Raw genomic sequence first — 22,222 nt, forward strand, 5'->3', positions numbered from 1 at the left:
TAGGGATGTCAGAGAAATCTATTTTGGGGTGGAGTTCAAAGGGTTTTCAAGGTTCGGCTCCCGTGCACTTCATTTCGGTTCCCGCTGCAGTGCCTGACTCAATATGCAGTGAGTCGGGCCAGTCTGTGGATTTTCCAGGAATTTTGCACATTCTCTTACAGTTCTGCAAGCTGCATAAATTTCTGAGCAATTTGCACAAATTATGGCCAAATTTGCACAAATTCGGCCATAATTTGCACAAATTGCAGAACCTCCCCCCGCCCCCATGCAAAAAAGTTCCTGGAGTTCATGGAACAGCCCACAACTTGGCTCGCAGACACAAAGCAAGCCGTACATGCCATGGAACTCCATCAAGACAAGAAAGAACTGGGTTTCCCAGCAACAGACATCCCTATCAGGCACCACCCTGTTATCTCCATGCCATGCTGTGTAAAGCGGCTGGTTTCTTCACATCCAAAATCCAACAAGCATTTGTTGTGATTAACCACCCATTGCAAACAATGGAAGGGAACCTAGTCACAACTAACATTAAGTCTCAAAGACTTGGATCGCACGACCACCACGGTGGCTTGTTTAAACACAGCACGATTAAGTAGGCTACCTGCAATCCAAGGATATGACTACTTTTCCAAGATGCTGTACACTCCCTGTTCATCACCAAAACTGTGTCTGCTTCCACATCTCCACAATGCAACTATAGCCATACCACCAAGGAGAATCCATAGTCACACCAAATCTGGAGGGCACCAGGTTGTGAAAAGCTGGATTACAGCCGCTAGTTTAGATAGCTTGTAGGGTGGCCATGTGTTTACAGAGGACAGTCCTCTATGTGCAGGGCTGGCAGAGGACCCTCCTGTATTTTGAAGGCGTCCTTATTTGAAAGGCTATTCAGGCCAAGTCCAGTTTAAAGACAAAGAACCATTAGAAGGGAGAACAGGGAGGGGCCTTGAAATGGTCCATCAGCAGTAACTGGAGAGCAGACTGAAAAGGCAGGCACACAGGTCACAGTCTTCCCCACTAAGGTGAGAAGTGCTGTATTTCTATTTAAATTATTATAATAATTTCTGATTTTGTACTCTACATATAAATTAGGACATGCAGATTGTATGCAAATCAGTGCCCTCGTTTGTCCTTCTTTTTCATGATGCGTTTCCTCTCTTTTTGCCAATACATAAGAGGCTACACTAGTTGAAAGAGTGGATTAGAGAAATCCATGGTGAGGGCAGTGGTGCAGGTAGGGCTGGACCTGTGGGGGAGGGAGGGATGACCAACCAGAGAGTAACAGATGATGAAGGGCATTTTATTTTGTTTTGTATTATCTTGTCCCTCTGCAAGCTATTGTGTGTCTCTTGGTAAAAAGGCAGGCTGTAGACTGAACTAATTATCATCCTCCACCTGGGACATTGCCCAGCCTGCTATCCTTGGGTTTCTCTAGAGACAGCAGCTGAGGGGGCAGGGGAGGGCTCAACAGATATGGACACCAAAAATGAGCAACATGTTTCAGCTTTTATAGGGAATGAATGAAGACAACGAATTTGATTTCAATGGGACAACACATTATGATACTGAATCTGCCTTGTCCCCTTGTAATACATGTCAGGCTTGATTCCAAACAAGACACTGGGCTTCTAAGAAGAGACATGCCCACACAACTGAGAACAATGCTCCTCAACCACGGAAATGGTTGCAAATAAAACAGCAAGCAGCGTTCCATCAGCTCATGCTGTTCTCTTCCACCCCATTGCAGGTCCTCTCTTGATATCCAAACAGAAGGTTTAAGCATCGCTAGAAGTTCATAGAACTGTTACATTGCTTGAAGTTGACCATGTGTTAGTAGCTACCCTGAATACTTTTTCCCCCCAGAAAGGAAGGATAGATAGAAAATAAATGGCTTTGGCTATTGGGCAGTATAGCAACGTGAGGGCTGGGAGAGAAAGAGAGAGGGAGAGTGAGGGAGAGAGAGCGTGCGCGAGAGAGTCAAGCAATACTAGACCAACATCTCATAGTTATGGTGAATCATACAAGAATTAATAGGAGATATGTCCCCAAGATAAAGTTATTGTGAGTTGTCCTGGGGCAGGTCTAAGCAAGAGGAACTGCCTTGTAGTTAAAATGCAAGAGTGTGATAGACTAGATCTACATTCCAATGTCTGGTCTAGTCTGCCTGAAGATGACTGGAATCAAAACGCATCCTCTCCCAGATCCTATCAGCAGTGTGAAACAGAGGGGTCCTGCAAGGGCTGAAAAAGACACCATACAGTGTGTTTGCTCCAGCTGTCTTTCCAATATATGTCCCCAGAAAAGCTGGTGCAATTCCCACCGCAAACTCAGGTATTCTGCTCAGCTTTTGGGTGTTATTTTTCAAAGAGGACTCCTAAGCCTCCAGATCCTACTCTGACTTAGCTGGGCCTGATCCTGATATGAGCATGTCTGGGCTAAAAGAATGAGAAACGATGGATCCCCCTAACCTGAGCCTTCTGGAGATTTCAGGCACGGTAAAATTGCAATCACTGTTAATATTTGAAAGCATGGATAAGTCTCTTCCCTGAGTTGGCTGGAATGCACACACATGTGTGGAACTACTAGCCTGGCGGGTTTTTCTTTTATATTGGCTTTGTTTTGGCTTCTGGGGCAGTTTCTGTGTAAAAGCCAAAATGGTGGGCTTGTTGTATTTTTTTTAACAAAGCCAACTTCTTTCTGAGCAAGATTCAAAAGGAGCATTTTCACTTAGTGGATATGCTAGGACTGTATTTCATAGACTGTAGAGGCAAGCCCTAGCACACCTTTTCATATACTGCACCATTCTATATATTGCATGTGTAGTAGCCTTGTGCAGACAGACCTGTGCAGTGGCCCTGTGTCCTACTCTGCAGAAGGGCTGTCCTGGTTTAAAGATAAGGACCATCAGAAGGGAGAACAGGGTGGCAACCTTGAAGTTGCCCATCAACATTTAGTAGCACCTGGTTGGCAGGCTGAGCAGGCACACAGGTCACCCGGTGACATTCTTTCCCACCATGGTGAGATGTATTGTATTTCTATTTAAATCATAGCAATTCTGAATTTGCATCTATGGACATAAATTAGCAAATGCAAAGCTCATGCAAATCTACATCCTCTTTTCTGCACTCATGTCTGGCGATGCATTACAGGAAGGTACATTTGCCCATTTTTCATTTTTCAAAGAACCATCCCTGGGTCTTTCAAGGTGTGCGTCTTGTTGCTCAGGGATTTTTTCTCATGACATGCATATCCTCCTTCCTCCAAGGGGCTCAAGACAGAGAACAGGGTTCTCCTTCCCCGTGTTATCTTCACAACAAGCCTGTGAGGTAGACTAGGCTGAGAAATGGTGACTGGCCCAAGGTCACCCAGTGAGCTTCATGGTTGAGTGGAGATTCGAACCTGTCTTTCCTCAGTCCCAGTTCAACACTCTAATCTCTGCATCTTGCTCATCACCAAGTTGGACGATTGGCAAGATCAAGTTGACTGTACCAGACCATAGGTGGAGGAAACTGGAATGCGTCGCCATTTAAAATAATATGGCTTGCTGGGGGGGGGGGTAATTTTAATGTAGAAGGTTCAAAGATGCAATCCCTCACCTTCGAAGTGCTATGGTCCAGAAATAACTGTACCATGTAATCCTGCTGATTTTGTAACTCAGCTCTTAGTTATTGCATAGAATCCAAATGTTTTCCCTCCAAACTCGTGTGTGTGTGTGAGAGAGAGAGAGAGAGAGAGAGAGTGCATGTGTGTGACTGAGAGAATTCAAAAGGCTTCACTACTACAACTAGCATGACAATTGCTGAGAAATCGCATTTTCCTAGCCCTCAGCTGTAAACATAAACACCATATGGCAGTATTCTTCACTGCAAGGCTCGAGGGCCACCTCAAGAGAGGCTCTCCACCTCTCTCTCATTCACAAACACAGACTGGCTGGGTTCACACAAAACGCTAACCCACACTCAGCTCATCTCAGTGGCTGAGTGTGAGTCCTTGTGAACTGTGGGTTGTTTGTTAAACTGTGAGTTAGTGTGTTGTCCAGACCCAAGACATTTTCCATGGGTTGGCTTGATAACCGTACAGTGTGGCTTGTTAACCACCCTGAACAAACTAATAACAATCCATGGGTTCTCAAGGTGGCTTGCTTGCTTGAGAAAAATAAGCCACACCGCATGGTTAATAAGCCACCCTGCAGAAAATGTCCTGGGTTTGGACAACACACTAACCCACAGTTCAACAAACAGCCCATGGTTCAACAACCCACACTTAACCACTGAATGTGGGTTAGCATGTTGTGTGAATCCAGCCAACCTCTCCCTCTTTTTGCAGTAGCTGCTCACTCTCTAGCTTTGCCTTGCTATTCGCTTTAGTGGTGGGCAGGCTGCTGCGATCTGGGCTATCAGAGGCAGCTTTAGGAGTGGAGAGTCAGGAGATTGGCTGATGGGGGTGGGGAACTCAGGAGCAATCAGTGAATTAGGTGTGATGGAGGAGAACCCCAAGAAGCAAAGAGCAATGTGATTGTGTAGCTGCAGTGGTGCACTGCACAGGTGCCCCCAAGCGGCCTCGGTGGCAGTGCCTGGGGCCCAAGTGGCCCCTGCCATATGCAGTGCAGTTCCAGTGTCCCATGCAACTTGTACTGGCTCATGCCTGTGACAACACCATTGGCTGGTGACACAGTCCTCTCCCCTATGACAGCACCATTAACAATGTTTTTTAAGCTGCCCCAGTCTCTACATTCTGACGGGGAGGCCTTGCTTACCATACCACATCCTACATGTTAATTTGGCCATGATGTGGAGGAGGACCTTCTCTGTTGTGGCACCCACCATGGGGAATGATCTCCACATTGAGATCAAGTGGGCTCCTGGTGTGGAGTGATTTGGCCAACAACTTAAGACACATTTATTTGCCTGGCTGTACCTTGTCGGTTAGCATTGTCAGCTACCGTTGGTTAAAATAATGAGATTTCATTGTTTTATTACTGTTTTATTGTTTCATTGATTGGTTTTATTGTATTTTATTATGATTTTATCTTGTCAACCACTTTGGTAGGTATGTATATATTTATTTATTGTTTAAAAGAAAAGTGATATAGATATTTTCTGAAATAAAATAAATAAATAATGAAGTTTGCTTTTAAACATGTCTTTGGTTTTTCACATTTGTTAGAGGCTGTCTCTTTGGGACTACTCCAGTGGGAATAACTAAGGAGAGTCTTGTGGAACATTCGAGATTAACACGTTTATTATGGCATAAGCTTTTGTGGACTGAATGCTCATCTAAAAACTTCAAAAAATAAAAGAATGGCAAGCATGAACAAAAAGATTTCTTCACCAGCAACACTGTCCTGCCATCTTTTTTAAAACAAGAAAAAAGAAAAGAAAAATTATTTTTAGTCTTCCTGCTGCCGCTCTTCAGAACACATCTCCCCTGAAACTGAAACAAAATAGACTTTGTCAATTTCACTTTTGGGTGCAAGTGAAATTGACAAACCTGAGCAAAGGAAGCTAAGCAGGGTCAGCCCTGGTTAGTACTTGGATGGGAAACAGCCTGGGAATCAGTCTTCCTGCATTGAGCAGGGGGTTGGACTCGATGGTCTTGTAGGCCCCTTCCAACCCTATGATTCTGTGACAAAGCTTTTGCAATCAAGTGTTCCAAATCCTGCATTACTGAGATACTTTGACGGGAGTGAATAGGCACTTTCCAGGGAAGATCAATGACTCAAAGACAGGTATTTATCTCCTCCGACAGCAACCAGTTCTTCCCTAGAAACTCCCCTCCTCCCATCCCTCCTTCTTTCCCAAAAAGACCGTTCCCATTCCCTAGCCAGGTTTATTTCCACTTTCAAAGCCCAGCTGGAGAAAATGATGTAAAATGGCCTGGGAATTTTCAGGGAAGAATCTGTGCATGGGGGAACGGTTAAGCACTTACTCACACCCATTGATTCTCCCTTGAAAATACTCTTGCTCCTGCATTTGTCCTACAAAGGAAAAACAGGATTGGAAAAGCCCATGGATAGTATAGTGCTGCCTCTGCACTCCTGCTCATTCTGTTGCACCAATGGGATGAACCGCTAGTGCAACAGGGAGTTAGCACTTTCTAAAGTAGCCCCTGAAACGAGTAGAAGCACTCATTTTCAGATTGGGGGGTCCATCTACCTGGAAGGTTTTCTCTGATGTTGCTGTGGCTTAAAGTCGTTAGGGACACATGACATTGTGGCCACTTTGCAGCCACCCTGGAGTTTACCTGTGGAGAAGCCGCATTTTTGCAGAGTACTTTTACTCCATTGTTTTTTTTTAATTCAGCTCCACTGAGGTTCAGCTGCTGTGTCAATCCCTCCACTTTAAATTCAGTACTATCGAGGTGTTCCTAGGGGGGGTGTCCTTCACCTGGCCATGCCCTCCATAACCTAGGTAACTAAAGTAACTTGACTGCCTTTCTAGAACACCAAAGCCCTGGAACACTCTTTCGAGCCTTCAGAATCACCCTGCACTCCAATGTTGCCAGTGGGAGTAATTAGCCTCAGTGATTATGCACTTCTCTGATGTTTGCATTACTTCTCTTCCCCCAATGTTGTGTTAAATCGCTTCCCTGATGTTGTATAACATTGCTTCTCTGATGCATAAGAGCTTTATCAGAGTGGCGATCTGCCGAGGTCTCAGGATCACAGGAGCCTGTCATTGTGAGCAGCGAGAAAGTGCCCAGAGAAGGAGAAAGAGGGGGTGGAAGCTATAACTCCATGACGGTTTGCTGGAATGTGGCAAAATGGTGGGGGTGCTCTCAGGGGGAGCCTTCAGATGGTGCACTGGAGAATCAGGGATTTTGGCTTCTTCAGGGAAATCTGCACACATTGGGAAAAGTGGGGTGGGAGCAATAACTCTGCGACAGTTTGCTGGAATGGGGCGAAATTGGGGCGGTGGGCTGCTCTCATAGGGAGACTTCAGATGCTAACTAGGTTGTTTCTAGAGAATTGTGAATGAGTTACTCTCTATTCATAATAATGTAGTAGCAGGGGCGAGCCTGGACATGGGCCTGGAAACAAGCCTCTTTCATTGGTTGAGCAGACCCTGCTCACTTGATGCCATTCAGTTCTATTCCCCCCACCCAATCTTTGTTTTTATTGATTCTTATTGCATCCACTGTGTGGTTTCTATCTTGTACACCACCTTGAGAGGGTTCCTCCCTTAAAGGCAGCCTAAAATATTTTTTTTTTATTTAAGAATAATTTTTTTAAAAAAAGATCTGTTAAAGACACTCTCTCATCTATCTTCTGCTAGTGGGATCTGGATATCCTTCCAGTGAGAGCTTGCAGTAGGATTGCAATCCTGTTTAGATCTGCTTTGCAAATTGTGTGGCTAAGCTCTCTGTATGCATTTCAGGGGCCAGTTCTGTGTAGTGGGAAGCCTTTCTGGCCTTAATCTTTATGGTTCCAGATAGTGTGGGAGAGGAGACTACGTTGAGCTTTGGAAGGCAAACACTGAGGTCTGTCTATTTTCAAGACATCAGCCCAGGGCAGGTTTCCCAGGAGTTGAGGATCTGAGTGAGAAAGGGGTGGGAAAATCCCGCTTAACCTGTGCAGACCTCTGCATTCCTAAACCATGAGGCAACCTGTCTGCTGCCCCGTACCATTCTAGCTGGTTCTTTTTCACTTCCCACACCTCATTTACTTTGAAAGCAACAGCCAAAAAAAAAAAACCTTTTTGGATCCAAGCTGTGCCAACTCCCCTGCTCGCTACCAACCCTGTGCATAATTTGTCACTCCTATGTCAGAACTAACAACACTGCTTAGCTCTTGAGCACGTAACATGAATTAGCAGGAAGACCCCAAAAGCCAGTGTTTTTCTTTGGAAGGTTACAGTCCAAAACAGAGTTCGATCAAGAGTAAAATAGGTTGCCAGCATTGTGGTACATGCATACAAACCTTCTGAAGTAGCCACTGCTGTTAAAATTTTCCCATTTTGAGTTTTCCCAGTTAAGTAAAGGTGAGTGGATTTGAGCCTAGAGGTACTGAGTTCAAATCCCTCAATATATGGTGGGCACGTTGCCTAATTGGTAATCAATGCTTCAGCTTCAGGACACTGAACAGTCATAAGACAGGCGCAGCTATAGAACATGTGTGTTAAAACTGCACATAAAAAGTTCCTGGATGGTGTGCCCCATGTTAACAAATGGCAGGGGATGCCTTTTAGGTTTTTGTCCCAGGCTCCAAAATACCTAGGACCACCCCACTTATCAAGAGTCTACAATCACTATTAACCCAATAAATATATTTAGCTGCCCCGCACCCACCCACTGCCCCCAGGATCTGGGATTCCATTACCACATCTAAAGCCCTGATTGTAGGAAGGTGGTTTATAATGTCACTTTTTCACCACCTTCCCTCTTCTCTCCTTCCCAGACCCACAAACACACCATATGCTGTTTGTTCCCTCTTTATCCATTAGCCTTTTCCTAAGCAAAAAGGGGAACTCAGTGACCTGGGCCCAATCTATACAGCCAATTTAGTGCACATCGGGGTCATATCAGGGTCATTTGCGACAGATGACGCTGTCACCAATCTGCAGCAACCCCACAGCTTCCCTTTGGAAAAGGCGCATCTTCGGAAAGTCCTTTTAGTGCTTCTTTTTTCCTTAAATGTGGCTCCTGCATGTGGTTCCACTGCATGGTTTCAGGCATTCACAATAGTGGAGTAGTTGCTTTCCCCTTTCATAGTACTGTATTTCCCATTCCCTGTATTTCCCATTCAGAATAGCACAGAATAGCACAGAATAGTAGAGCTGTTTCACAATAGCGCAGTAGCTGCTTTCTCCATTCACAGTAAACAGCCTTTTCCCCATTCTTTTCCATTCTTAAAAGCACAGTAGTGCTGTTTCATAATAGCGGAGTAGCTGCTTTCCCCATTCAAAGTATGCAGCCTGTTTTTCCATTCATAAAAGCGTAGTAGCACTGTTTCAGTCATTCACAATAGCGCAGTAGCTGCTTCACCCATTCAGATTATGTAGCCTTTTCCCCCCCATTCACAATAGTGTAGTATCTTTTAATCTTTCACAATATCCCAGTGCTGGATGAGAGGGGAGAGGTGTGGGGGAAACTAAAGGGGCTTAATTCAGTACTTCCAGTAAACTTCCCTGAGCAGGGGAGCATGGACAGGGGCGAGGAACAAGCCTCTCTCATTTGCTGAGCAGCACCTACGGGGTTGATGATGTTCAGTTCTGCTCCATGGGCTACAGCCATGGCTGTTTTAGAGTTGCGGGTGGTTTGCCAAACACCCCCCAACAACCCACCCTCACCAGGTTCACACGTAACGCTAAGTTACAGCGTGCCCCGGCTGTGGCTCCAATATTCGAAATGGCAGTGTGACCGCAACAAGAAGCCCCCATGGGGAAATCCCTCACGGTGGCTTCTGGTTATGTGTGAACCTGCCCAATGTCATTCAAATGACAGATAAATCCTTGAAACCACAGAAGGCTGGAAACTAGGCCATATGAGTTTGTCCTGCACAAATTAATACTAACTGGAGACCTGCAGCCAGGGGTTTTGCTGACTAATTCAAGTCAGTGTTTGAGATCCAGCACACACTGTCACACACAAACACGCTACACTCACAAACACAAGCAACCAAACACACAGAGAGAGATGTGCAGCAAACAAACACATCCCACTCTCTTTTACCATAACATTTTATTTTGTTTTGAAATAAAAAGTTTTTTTTTTAAATAAAGGCAACAAAAAGGACATACAGAATAATAAAGCAAGTTCACTAAAGAAACCAAAAAATTCACTACTAATAATTTTTAGATATACTTGTGGAACAGCTGCAGTAAAAACAGCCCACGTAAGAGCTCACTGTCTAATGAAGGAATGAAAATACAGGTTACATTGCACTCTCAAGTCATGATGCTAAACGGATGCTCCATGTTCAAAGGTAGCATGCCACTGGCTACCAGTTGCTTTCAGGACTTTAAGCCCTGCTTGTGGGCTTCCCAGGGGCATCTGGTTGACCCCTGCAGGAAACAGGATGCTGGACTGGATGAGCCTTTGGTCTGATCCAGTGGCAGGGCTCCTCCTAAGTTCTTCACGCAGAAAACCACAGCCCGCTTGGGAAAGGCTCCGTTATTCCCACCTCTTGTGGGAACTCAGCGCTGGCCACTCTGAAACTCCACTAGTCTGCCCAGTTATGCACAGTGGCTCCTGTGGTGGACATCAGCAGTTGCCAGTCAGCACAACCATAGGCACTGAATGGTGCCAGCAGACAAAGCCAGTGAGGGAGAGCTGGACCGGGGCTCTGCTTGTGCAGATAGGGCAGAGAGAGTGATGGAACGCGGTAGACCGGGTCAAGATCACCCTATATAGGTGAGAGTGGGAGAGCTCTTCCCAGCTGACTATTCCCCTGTTACAGACCCGCCACTCCCAGCCCAGATGTGCCGGACTACAACTCCCATCATCCCTAGCCCCTAGGGGCACCCAGTTGGGGAAAGCGGATACAGGCCTTCTGCACACGTAGCCGCAGCAGTGTGGGAGAGCCCTTCCCATGCAGTCCAATTCAACATGGCTGTGGGCTGCATGAGAGTGACACGATTGCAAAGGATGGGTCAGCCAGGTAAGTTTTTATTACCCAATCAGCACCTTGGAGGGAGGGATCCAACTGCGAGTGACGCAGCTAGGGACAAAATCCAGGGTCTGGCAGCCCAGGGGGGCCAAGTGACCATGCAGAGAATAGCAGGTGATCCGGGCAGAAGAAAGCAAACTCCCATTTTGCTCCTGGAGTCATGATGGTGTTATGGTTTAAGTGAATCTAAAATGCAAAACTGCACATGCTCAGAGTTTTTTTAAAAAATCATTTTAAAGTAGGTTAAAACTGGCGAACAGTTTTGCTGCTGTTGTTCCAGTTTATCAGGAATGTAGAAGCATGGAATGGAGATTGACGTGGCGGCGGGCGGGAGAAGAGAAATGTCAGTTGTGTGCTTCACAACTAAAGTATTTCACATGGTTGTCTAAAGGAGGACTCCGTTTATTATCAATACATTTAAATCCTGCCTTTTTTCCTCCAAGGAACCCAAGGCGGCCTACCTGATCTCCTCCTCTCCATTTTATCTTCACAACAACCCTGAGATGTAGGTTAGGCTGAGAGTCAGCGCCTGGCCCAAAGTCACCCAGTGAGCTTCATGGCTGAGTGGGGACTTGAACCCGAATCTCCCAAGCCCCAGGACAACACTCTAACCACTGCACCACACTGGCTCTGCCCATAACATCCCAAGAGCCCATTAAGTCCAGGGTCCAACTTTACCTAGTGGCACCACTGCCAACTGCACGACAAAGACCCACAGGTTTGGCACTACCACCCATGTAGATGTATCATTCCCATGCAGTTAAATGGGATCACACCACAATGAAGCCACTTCCCATCCCACTACAGCTCCAGGTGGAGGGTGAGGCAGCGGGGAGTAATTCATCCCTGCGTTCGAACCATTTTTGACTCGGTGCCACCATTGTGCCACAATGAATTTGTTAGCCTTTAAGGCACCGCTGGGCTTTTTGTTGTCAATCTGGCTACTACCCCTCTAGAATTTTGGATCCAGGGCAATCATGTTTATTACTAAAATAACAATGTGGAGCTTATATGTTCTATTATCGCTTGTAAAACTGAGCAGCGGGTCTAGGAAAGGAGCCCAAGGATGAATGGATGGAGGCAGTTAAGTGCTTTGTGACACAATAGATCTTGGGACAAAAGCATTACGATTATACACCATCTGTCCAGGTGCATGACTTGGCTGGCCTTAGGATACAAATAGCAGCTTCATTTGCTGGGAAGGCAAAACCTGTATGTGCACTCCAAGCCTGCAAAATATGCTACTGAAGCCTGGCCTGTGCTGAGATTGCACAAAGAGGCTGAAAAAAGCTGCTAGAGGAGGAGAGAACCTGACTGCGGGAAAAGTTAGTAATAATAGTGCAATACACCCAGTGACATTGGCAGCTGTCAAGGGAACAAACACCACAAGAGGATGATGGTCAGTGGTGCAGCTAGGTAAGTTTAGACCCTGGACCTAGGGCACAATCCTATCAGGATGGCTGTAAGCCTCTGAACTCAGAGGCTTATGGCCATCCAATGCAGATTGGGAGGAGCGGCGGAGGTGACCTTTGCCTCCACATCCCTCCCGCCCTGTATTTTGGCTGGACAGGCTTTTTCACCCATCTAGCTGGGGCTCTGCAGAGTGGGAGAGAAGGAAGCTGGGGAAGCCTGGGGGTACGGCGTAAGCTGGCTTCCCCACTCCCCTCCCCTCCCTGCCCACCAGCACGCCCCCTTTCCCTCCACTCTGAGGTTGGTTTTGCGACCTCAGATTGTCAGCCGGCATGGTTCTCTCCATGCAAGGGGGAGCGGATGGGGAATTCAGATTCCTGGCTCTGAGATCGGAGTGCTGTCTCTGAGCTCGGATCCAGGAATCCGAACTATCCTTTGTCCCTGCAGGCTCTGTCTAGGGCCCATAGGATTGCTCCCTCCATGGCCTTAAGGCCCCCCTGTAGACGGTCTTGGGAATTACTTCAGTTGTGAAGCACACAACTAACTTTTCTCTTCCCCAACCCCCCATTCTATGCTTTACGACTGCTTCTACATTCCAAATTTGTTAGAATCCTTGCCAGTACTGATCGAAGAAATACTCCAAGCATGTGCAGTTGTGCATTTTAAGCCCACTTGAATCAAACCACCATCATGACTGCAGGAATAAAATGGAGTTGGCTTCTGATGGCTTCATCACCTGCCACTCTCTCGGTGGTCATTTGGCTCCAATGTCCAGCCGTAGCTGCACCACTGATCATGGTAATTTATTAATAATTGTTAGAAGTTCCACAGGGCTGTTTCCATGAGCAAAGGTGTTTTGCTTATCCCTGGGGCAAGGGAGCTGTATGCTACATACGCACATCCTATCTTCATGTCTGGAATAAAGTGGAGGGCCGGAACGCAGAGATACATTTTCATGCACAGATCTGCCTCTCCACCAGTGCAAAAAGGCTGGTGCAAGCAAGTGAAAGCCTTCTGCATCCATCCGGCTTCCTACCTATGCAGGGTGGCCACTTACACATCACGCAAAAAGAGGGCAAAAGAGGAGGCTGACATGCATAACATTTGCACATGCAAATGTATCTGCATAGGTGCAAATTTAGAAATAATAATTATAATGTAAATAGAAATGCGACATATCTCACTACAGTGGAGGAGACTCACCAGGTAACCTGTGTGCCTGCTCACCACCTGCTGTCCAGGTGGTAACCATTGATGGGTAACTTCAAGGCCCTCCCCTGTTGTCCCTCGAGATGGTTATTTCTTTTTAAACCTGACTTGGGCTGAATCTACACATAGCAGTTATACCGTTATCATACCATTATCATAACTATTGGTACCCATTGGTGTCATGTGTACCAACAGTTATGATAACGGTATGATAATGGTGTAACTGCTGTGTGTAGATTCAGCCTTGGACTGGTTGGCCCATCCATTAGCGGGCACCTTCAAATAGAACATTGTCCTCTGCCAGCTCTCCAAAACAGAGGGCTGTCCTCTGTAAAGTAGGACACCCAGTCACCCTAGGAACCAGTGTGTGCAGAGACCTATTTACTAAGCAGAATTTTCAGTTGCACGAGAAAGACCAATCACAAATGGATCATAATCCAAACAGGGTTTAGTCTGGGCTAACACACACAGGCACGCATTTTGCTCCTGCATCTGATCAAATGGGTTATACTCCATGAAATCCTTATGCCATAACAGATGTATTAGTCTTTAACTAACCCTTTGCTATTTTTGCTAATAAACCCCTTTGCTATTTTGCTCCAAGTTTACCCACATTCCACCCGGGAAGTCTGCAGCTTGCATAATTCATGCAAATGTCCACATATTTCCTCATTTGGCTCAATATTTCAGCTTCATCTCATCAGAACAAGGGGCAGGAGCTCTTAGAAACATGGATGTCCCACCCCCTGACAGCTGATTTGAAAAACATGCTCACACCTTATAATATTTATTTATTAATATTTCAAATATGTATATACCACCCTTCATTATCAAATCACAGGGTGTTAATGTGACTTCACCAAGCATTGGTTATACAAGCTTATCTCTGAACCCTTAAGGGCTAGAAATTGCCTTTCTTTCTAAAAAGAAAGCTGGCGTTCTCGGGATGTTCACTTCTGTGACTTATGTAGTGCAACAGGGACATCACGGAACAGAATCAGCCTTGATCATAATGAATACCTCCTGTAGAATACATCCAGCTTCTTCAGAATTCCTGTTGCAACAAGAGAGAGGACTAGGGAGTGGTAAGGGAGAATAGGTGATTTATTTAAACCTTTGCTGAGTGACCCTGATTCCTATCTTAAAGAGTATTTTTTTGCGTATTGGTGTTTTTGCGGATGGCTTACCTCAGTACTTCTGTACATGCATTAATCACCATTTCCTTTGTCAGAATGGAATGGGGCTTGATAAGGGTTGTGTCACCACTGCCAAAGCCAGACTAATTGGGGGAAGAGACTGGTACAAAGGCTTTAAATGCAGCATACTTCTGCTAGTAAATATACTTAGGGGAGACCAGTCATTGGTGACTAATCTCCCAAGACTGTACTTAAAATGTGGTAAGGGTGGGGGTAGGGTAAAGGTTAACCTTAAAGCCACAAAAATTGAGGCTGCAGTTCTGTTCATGCTTACATGGGAGTAAATCTAATTAGACACAGCAGGACTTACTTCCAAGTAAAAACGCATTGCATAGGCTTGTGCTGGACATTTATCTCACTACTAAATTAAAGCTTGCACAAATTTTAATCAGTACCTCAAACCACTAAAGCTTTAATTGATTAATTGGTGGGGCCCAGTTTTAATCAAATTGTGAAGGCTGTTCAAAGCACACTTTTTCATGGTTATTTTCTGTTCTAAGACCATACGTAGAGCCCTGCTGGGTCAAACCAAGGGTCCCTCTAGTCCAGCATTCTGTTCACACAGTGGCCAACCAGCTGCCCCTGGGAAACCCATGAGCAGGACACGAGTGCAACAGCGCCCTGCTGCTCATGTTCTAAATGAGTTCTTACAATAGGGAATGAAAAAGAAAATATTAGCGATAACTTTCTAGCAATGAGTGGCAGTTCCCATTTATTACACTGTCAGTTATCTTAGGCATCAGTGCCTCCATGTATTTAAATTGAATTGATTTATCCATCTGTTAAAGGATAATCAGTCAACTGAAAATTATATGTAATGCAATCCTATGCAAGTTTACTCAGAAATACGTCCTGCGGAGTTCAATGGATTTTAAAAGGTAAAGGTGTCCCCAACCAGTCGTGTCCGACTCTAGGGTGCGGTGCTCATCCCCGTTTCTAAGCCGAAGAGCCAGCGCTGTCCGAAGATGCTTCCGTGGCCATGTGGCCGGCATGACTGAACACCGAGGCGCATGGAACGCTGTTACCTTCCCCGCCGAGGCGGTACCTATTTATCTACTTGCGATTTCTTGCTTTCGAACTGCTAGGTTGGCAGAAGCTGGGACTGAAGACGGGAGCTCACTCCGTCACGCGGCACTCGGGTCTCGAACTGCTGTCCTGCCGACCTTCCGGTCTGCAGTTCAGCATGCAGCTTTACAGCACACTCTTATTAGAACAGGGGTGGTGGACCTCTTTCAACTCAAGGGCCAGAATCAGTTTTGGAGAAGCTCTTGGGGGCTGCATTTCAGTGGTGGGCGGGGCTGAAAGTGAAGGGGTGTGGCCAAAGCAAAAGGGGTGGGGCCAGAACACCAGCATATTTCAGTTTAAGCCTCTTACTATCAGTAACTAATCTTTAGGTGAAGCATTTCAGTTTTTTAAAAGGGGAGGGGAGAGGAACTGCAGAAATCTGAGAAATCGCCAAACAATAGGCAATTAGGGGAAGGTGGTGTGGCCTCCTGGGGAACCTCAGAGGGCCAGATTGGGACCCCAGGCAGGGCAGATGTGACGCAGGGGGCTAAGGTTCAACATCCCAGCCATAGAAGCCTCTTAGGGGTGTCTCAATGAGCAGGTCAAGATTGGCAGACAAGCCTCCCTTAAAAGCAACTTGTCCCCACCCCACCCTGCTACTCCACTTCTGAGCTTCCCTTGCAATGTGCACCAAGTACTACGTTCTTGTTTTTCCATCACAAGGAATGTGCAGGCCTTATCTATGTTCAGAGGTCCACAAAGATGTTGTCTTGGCTTATTAGCCAGTCATTATTCCTCATCCCCACCACTCCCCTCTCTTCCCTTGAGTCATCGGGCATGCCCAGAGGTCTTGAGAGAGCAGCAGGGTCATAAATCTCCTTTGTGTGAAATATGGAGCAGGTAGGAGTTTCTCACACCTGCTGCTCTAAAGGGACTCTTGCTATTTCTTACTTGTTTGAAAACTGAAGTGGAAATCAGATTTCCCAGCTAGGGATCTGTGTGGTGTCGGGTGTCCTGCTCACCAGTGGCTTGGGTGTGCTCGCCCCTGGCAAGTGGATTTATGGATGTTTGCCCATGTTAACTGTGTGCCTTAGGATTTCCCCACCACCACAAGTCCTCAGCAATACACAAGGGGCAGTATCCAATGGTAATCCTACTTAGATTAGGCCCATTCACTTCAATGGGTCTGTGTAAGAGTACCATTGGATACTTCCTAAGAGTTCCATGGATACGTGGGTCAATGTGGCAAGGGGCTCCCCAAGGTAGAAAGTCTGAAAACTATTGGCTCCAAATGCCCCTCTGCAAAGCCATTTCCCTGCCAACACAGCTTTTAAAAGCCCATCTAAAAAGCCCCCTTTTTCCTATGTGGGACTGGTCAAGAGTATCCTAACAAGCATCTGCAACATTTTAAGCACGTCCCACGCTTCCCATCATGCGAAATTGTCACTGGGTGTTTTCAACATTCCAGGCTTTTCCACTGATTTCTACCCGAGACAGCACCACTCAGATGCCTTTTGCCAGCTGCACTTCATTAATTCTCACTAAGCTGCGAAGAAGTACGATGAAAACACAGACCACAAGCCCCAAAGCCTTGCTAGCTCCTGGCACAGCCCATTTGAGTGGGGAAAATCTGAACTGTGAGGCTGCAGCTTCTAATAAGGTCAATGGCCGTAGCAATGTTCAATGTCTTTGCCATACACAACCCAAGATCTGGGTCATAAATGTTTGTATAAGCCTGTTCCAATACGGTCCTGCTTCTGTGTTTCAAAAGGATTGGAATGCGCTCCGGTTTTAATAAGTTCTCAGCCTCTCTTTGCAGGTTGGACCTGGCCAGGTAGCAATGCACCATTCCGGGAGGCCACGTTCTGCATTTCATGTTTTTTGCGCTGACAGCCCCAGCGGAAATGAAAACTTTGGAGCTAATCGAACTGAGGAGGGGGAGAGCGGCCACTGACCTGCTCCCTCCTCCCCAACTTGGTGCATTAATGGGTTCCCTTGCACAGAACTCACATGCCTTGTGCCTATAAAAACACAAGGGACAGCCGATGCATCTATGTGCATACGGCTTGTATGTTTTATGTATGATCTGTGCTGCAAACCGCATCAGTTCACAGAGGTCAGACGCAGGGCCTGCTTGTGTTGATCACCAGTGCTCTCCAATCATCCACACAGGACTTACCTCTCTACATCTTCTTGCGGGCATTGGAAGCTGCCTTATACTGAGTCAGACCCTTGGTCCATCTAGCCCAGTGTTGTCAACACTGACTGGCAGCAATGGCTCTCCAGAGTTTCGGACAGGGGTCTTTCCCAGCCCTACCCTGGAGATGCCGGGGATTGAACCAGGGACCTTCTGCATGCAAAGCGAGTGCTCTACCACTGAGCTATGGCCCTCCCCTGTGCTCCCCAGAGGTCCTGAAGAATACTACACGGAGGCCACTCAAACATTCAAAGCACCCCAAACATCCCAGCAATAAAAACAAAGGGCAATAAATACATTCTACAGTGATTAAATTCCACACCCCATCCCATCCTTTCTTTGTGCTTGAGAGTTATTTTGACCTAGCAAATTCCTCATCTGGCCAGACCCCAAATGGTAAGAAAGCAAACTGTAAAAGCAAAGGGCCAGAAATAAAGAGTCACTGGTGTTTCTCTAATATCTGCATATCATCTAGTTGATGGGTCCCAACTGCTCAGTCTTGACAGGCCATTAAAGAAAGTTGGGCCTTCTCTTAAAGGAGCACCTGGTCAGGCAAGGGTAACTACAGCCTGGAAGGAGAGGACACGTAATCTGCATTAATTTGGGAGGTGTGTAGATTCAATCTTGAGTTGCTAATTTAAATTATCAGATAAATCTGAAGAAAATGCATTGGAACTTAAGCCCCCATCCTGATCTGTTTGATCCAACCCAGAGGGTTGAATGGTTTCTTTGGAACAGTAGTGCAGATCAAACATGTTTAATTAGAGCAGGGAGTGGGGAATCCCTAAAATGGCAGTAACTGGAAAGGCAGTTTTTTAAAATCAGTTATTTAATTAGTACTATAATGCACTTTCACTCAAACTATTGTGCAATTCTTTCCTTTTTTAATGTGGCTTTGTGCAAATTTGCACAAGTCCTATTGTACAACTTTGTGCAAATTTGCACAGGTGCTATATATATCTCCAGATTTTTGTGGTACTAATTAGAATGTATATATGTAGCCAGATTTTTATAGTGCTAACATCTGTTGACACCTGTGGAGATTTGTGCTTCTGTTCCATTATTTTCAAAAATGTTGGATTTTCTGCAGTCTGAGAAGAGGCAGAAGAACCACAGGGAAAACACAGGAGGGCAATGGTACCATGGCATTGTCATGTGGATGCTCCGTGAAAACAACTCAACAAAATGTGGCAATTCCACACTTGATGCCTAGTCTGGAAGCACCCTAGGCAGGGGGCATTGCTAAGCCTAGGCCCATGGGGCCCAAGCCCCAGATCTATTTCCCACAGCCCAGATCTATTCCTCAGAGTTCTATGTGTCCATTGGTGCCAATGGAAAGTTTTTTCTTGGCTTAATTGCCATTCAGGGGGCAATTTTCAAGGGGGATTACAGCTAGGGAGGGAAACGTTAACCCTCCCCACTGCAATTACACTTAGAAAAAATATTTCCATTGGTGCCAATGGGCGTTTTTTTCTAAGCTTAGCTGCCATACAGAGGGGGAAGGATTTCCAGGGGGATCATCACAGTTGGGGGGAGAGGGGTTAACCCTCCCTTCCCTGTGCACTGTGGCCCCCAAATCCCCCCTCCACATGGCAATTAAGCTTCAAAAAACCCCTTCCATTGATGCTAATGCAAAGATTGGACTCCAGATTTTTTAAGTGCCTCCCAACATCTCTGAGCCTAGGGCCGTGTGCACTAACAATAAAATCCAATTCCTGCATCAGATTTTGTGCCAAGAAAAGCTGGATTCCAGTGTAACCTAGAAACATTACATATATTAAGTCAATCTGCTCCCCACCCCGCAATTCATTTTGCTTATGCTAGCAGGTGTGTGGAAACGTCCCCTTCATGGACTTGAAACTGCCTGGGATTAGTAGAGAGGAGTTTTCCAGTTCCAGCTAGGATCATTTTAATGTTTTCAAAATGCAAGCTGTATTTACCAGCACAGCTCTTACCAATTTGGCAGCGTCCTCGTCTCTTTGCAAGAGATATGGTTTGTGGAGGAGGCTTTGCCGTCTTGGGGCTGCCGTTTAATCACAGCAAGCAGGAGCCTTGCAGCACCTGGGACGCACGCGGGCAGTTCGTAGCAGGATGGGATCAGCCCCTCTAGGCTTGCGTTTTGCCAAATGACAATTACTGCTCGGCACGCGGCAGCGATAACACTAATGAACATCTGCGGAGAGGGAGAGAGCCAATTCTATTGCTATGAAGTTCCGGGGAAGGAAGGGGAAAGGGAGGCCGACCAAGGAAAGTAAGGCAAGTACACCAGCAGAAGGGAAGAAGTCAGCACAAAAAAAGTTAGTGATAATAAGGAGCAGGAAATAAAATTGCAGCATCAGCACTCAACTCCCCAGATGCTATGGTGAGCACTGAAGTATCAGATCCTGCACCTTTAGCACATCGGAATTCAACAAGGGATGTTTCCCCCATCATTTTATCTCCATGCCAGAAAATGTGCTGACAGTTACATTTCTGCACCTCATGCTGTTGTTAAAGGCACTGCAGCCGGGCTGGTTTTAAAAACAAAAGTTGGCAACTCTCATTAATGGTGCATTGACAGTTTGCTGCTGAGGCAAGTTGCCAAGTTTTCAGTGGGCCTCTGCAGCTGTGCCTTTCAACAGCTGCGTGAACAGCTACTTGATAGGCAACCATCAGCAGGTACCAGCCATCTCCATGGTGTGAAATGCTTCGCCTGCTAATTCAGAAGCCCCATCAGGGTAGAAGATCTGTGGGTTGTATCCGATGTTATTCTAACTTAAGTCCCATTCATTTCAGTGGGTCTACTCTGAATGTTAGGATGTTAGATACAACCCAATGTTAGGGCCAAATAAAACATCATAATGTAGTGAGCAAACTTTCATGGTACTTTAGTTCAGGGGTGGGCTAGTGGTGGCTCTCCAGATGTTTTGTGATGACTCTCATCATCCCTGACCATTGGCCATGCTGGCTGGGGCTGACAGGAATCAGAGTCCAACAACATCTGGTGGTCCTGCTTTAGTTGGTCCTAATAAATATATTACCCTACTGGGGCTTTAGGATTTTATTTTTTTCGAATGGGCCAAAACAGTTACCTAGGATTTTTATCTGTCTATTCTTAGAGTTCACCATAGCTGTTAAAGGCACAGTTGCAGAGACTGGCTGAACACCTCACCTGTTCATTTTGGCGATGCATGAATAAAGAGGAGATTCACACATTACATTTTCTGATGTGAATACACCTTAAAATGTGGATGCAACAAATACAGGTTTGCAGGCATATTTTCACACAGCACATACGACAGGAAGCCAGGACTGGGCACTAGGGTGGCCGCTTACACACTGCAGAAAAAGAGGAAATGCATCACCAAAAAAGAGGACAAAAGAGGACAGTAATTTGCATAAAATTTGCATTTGCTAATTTACAAGCACTGATGCACATTAAGACTTTATTATTATAAATAGGAATATAGTACATCTCACCATGGTGTGGAAGGCTGTAACCGGGTGACCTGTATAGGCTGCTGTCCAGGTGCTAGCTGTTGATGTACAACAGTTCTTATGGTTCATTATCTTTAAATTGGAATTAGACCAGACAGCCCTTCAAATAGAGGATGCCATCAAAGACAGGACAGTCCTCTGGCAGCTCTTCAAATAAGAGGACTGCCCTCTGTAAAAGAAGACACCTGGATACCTTCTCTCTGAGTAAGGGCAGTTGGGACCATGCAAGGGTAGACATCCTTTTGGTACAGCAGCCTGGATGTTACAACAGTCTGGCTTGAGCGTCCCCAACCTGGCGGGCTCTAGGCGTGTTGAACCTTTGCTCCCATCATCTCCAGCAGGCTGGGGACAATGGGACTTGTAGTGCAACGTATCTGGGGGGCACCTGGTTGGGGAAAGTTGCTCTAACTGCACATTTTGGCCTGTGGGGATCTCAAGTGCTGAAACAGCACATCTAATACCCATCATCTGAGCAGCACCATGGATGTGCCTCCAACGGACATGTGAATGTCTTGGAATCAGCATCCCAGTTTTGCCCCTCAGACTAGCATCATGGTCCCTGGAACAGCACACAGCCAACCTGGCACACGAAAGTCTCTGCTCTTTCTCAGTCTAGTTTTGAGATCATTCTTTTTTATGAAGGCACATTAGAGACATGAATGCAGCAGCTTCCGTTTAAGCTCTCAGGCCTGCGGTTGCTCCCTCTGCAATTATGTATTTATTTTATTTATTATATTTCTATACAACCCAATAGCCGAAGCTCTCTGGGCTGTTCACAAAAATTAAAACCACAGGTGCGGCATACAAACAATATAAAATACAAAAGCTTAAAAGTACAGTATAAAAGTACAACCAGAATAAAACCTAGCACAATGCAGAGATTTAAAATACAGATTTGAAACAGCAGAACTAAAAGGCTAGAATGCTAAAAGGTCTGGGAAAATAAAAAGGTCTTCACCTAGAGCCAAAAGGAGTACAGGGGTAAGCAATTTGTGGTCCCCCAGTTGTTGCTGATCTACAACTCCCATCAACCCTAGCCACCCTAGCCAATGGCAAGGGATGATGGGAGTTGTGGCCCAACAATATCTGGGTGGCCACAAATTGCCCAGCCCATAAACAGAA

The 22,222-nt window shown here is 45.9% G+C and overlaps 1 protein-coding gene across 4 annotated transcripts in view; it reads right to left on the reverse strand.

The window, feature by feature from the left end:
* The window catches only part of KRT8 (keratin 8), a 139,847-nt gene that overhangs the window by 37,901 nt on the left and 79,724 nt on the right, over positions 1-22,222 (reverse strand). The gene's annotated exons all lie outside the window — the stretch shown is intronic.

The sequence above is a fragment of the Heloderma suspectum genome, chromosome 2, assembly GCF_057233095.1.
Source record: "Heloderma suspectum isolate Gila_16-S chromosome 2, 16-S_ref, whole genome shotgun sequence".
Taxonomy (NCBI): domain Eukaryota; kingdom Metazoa; phylum Chordata; class Lepidosauria; order Squamata; family Helodermatidae; genus Heloderma; species Heloderma suspectum.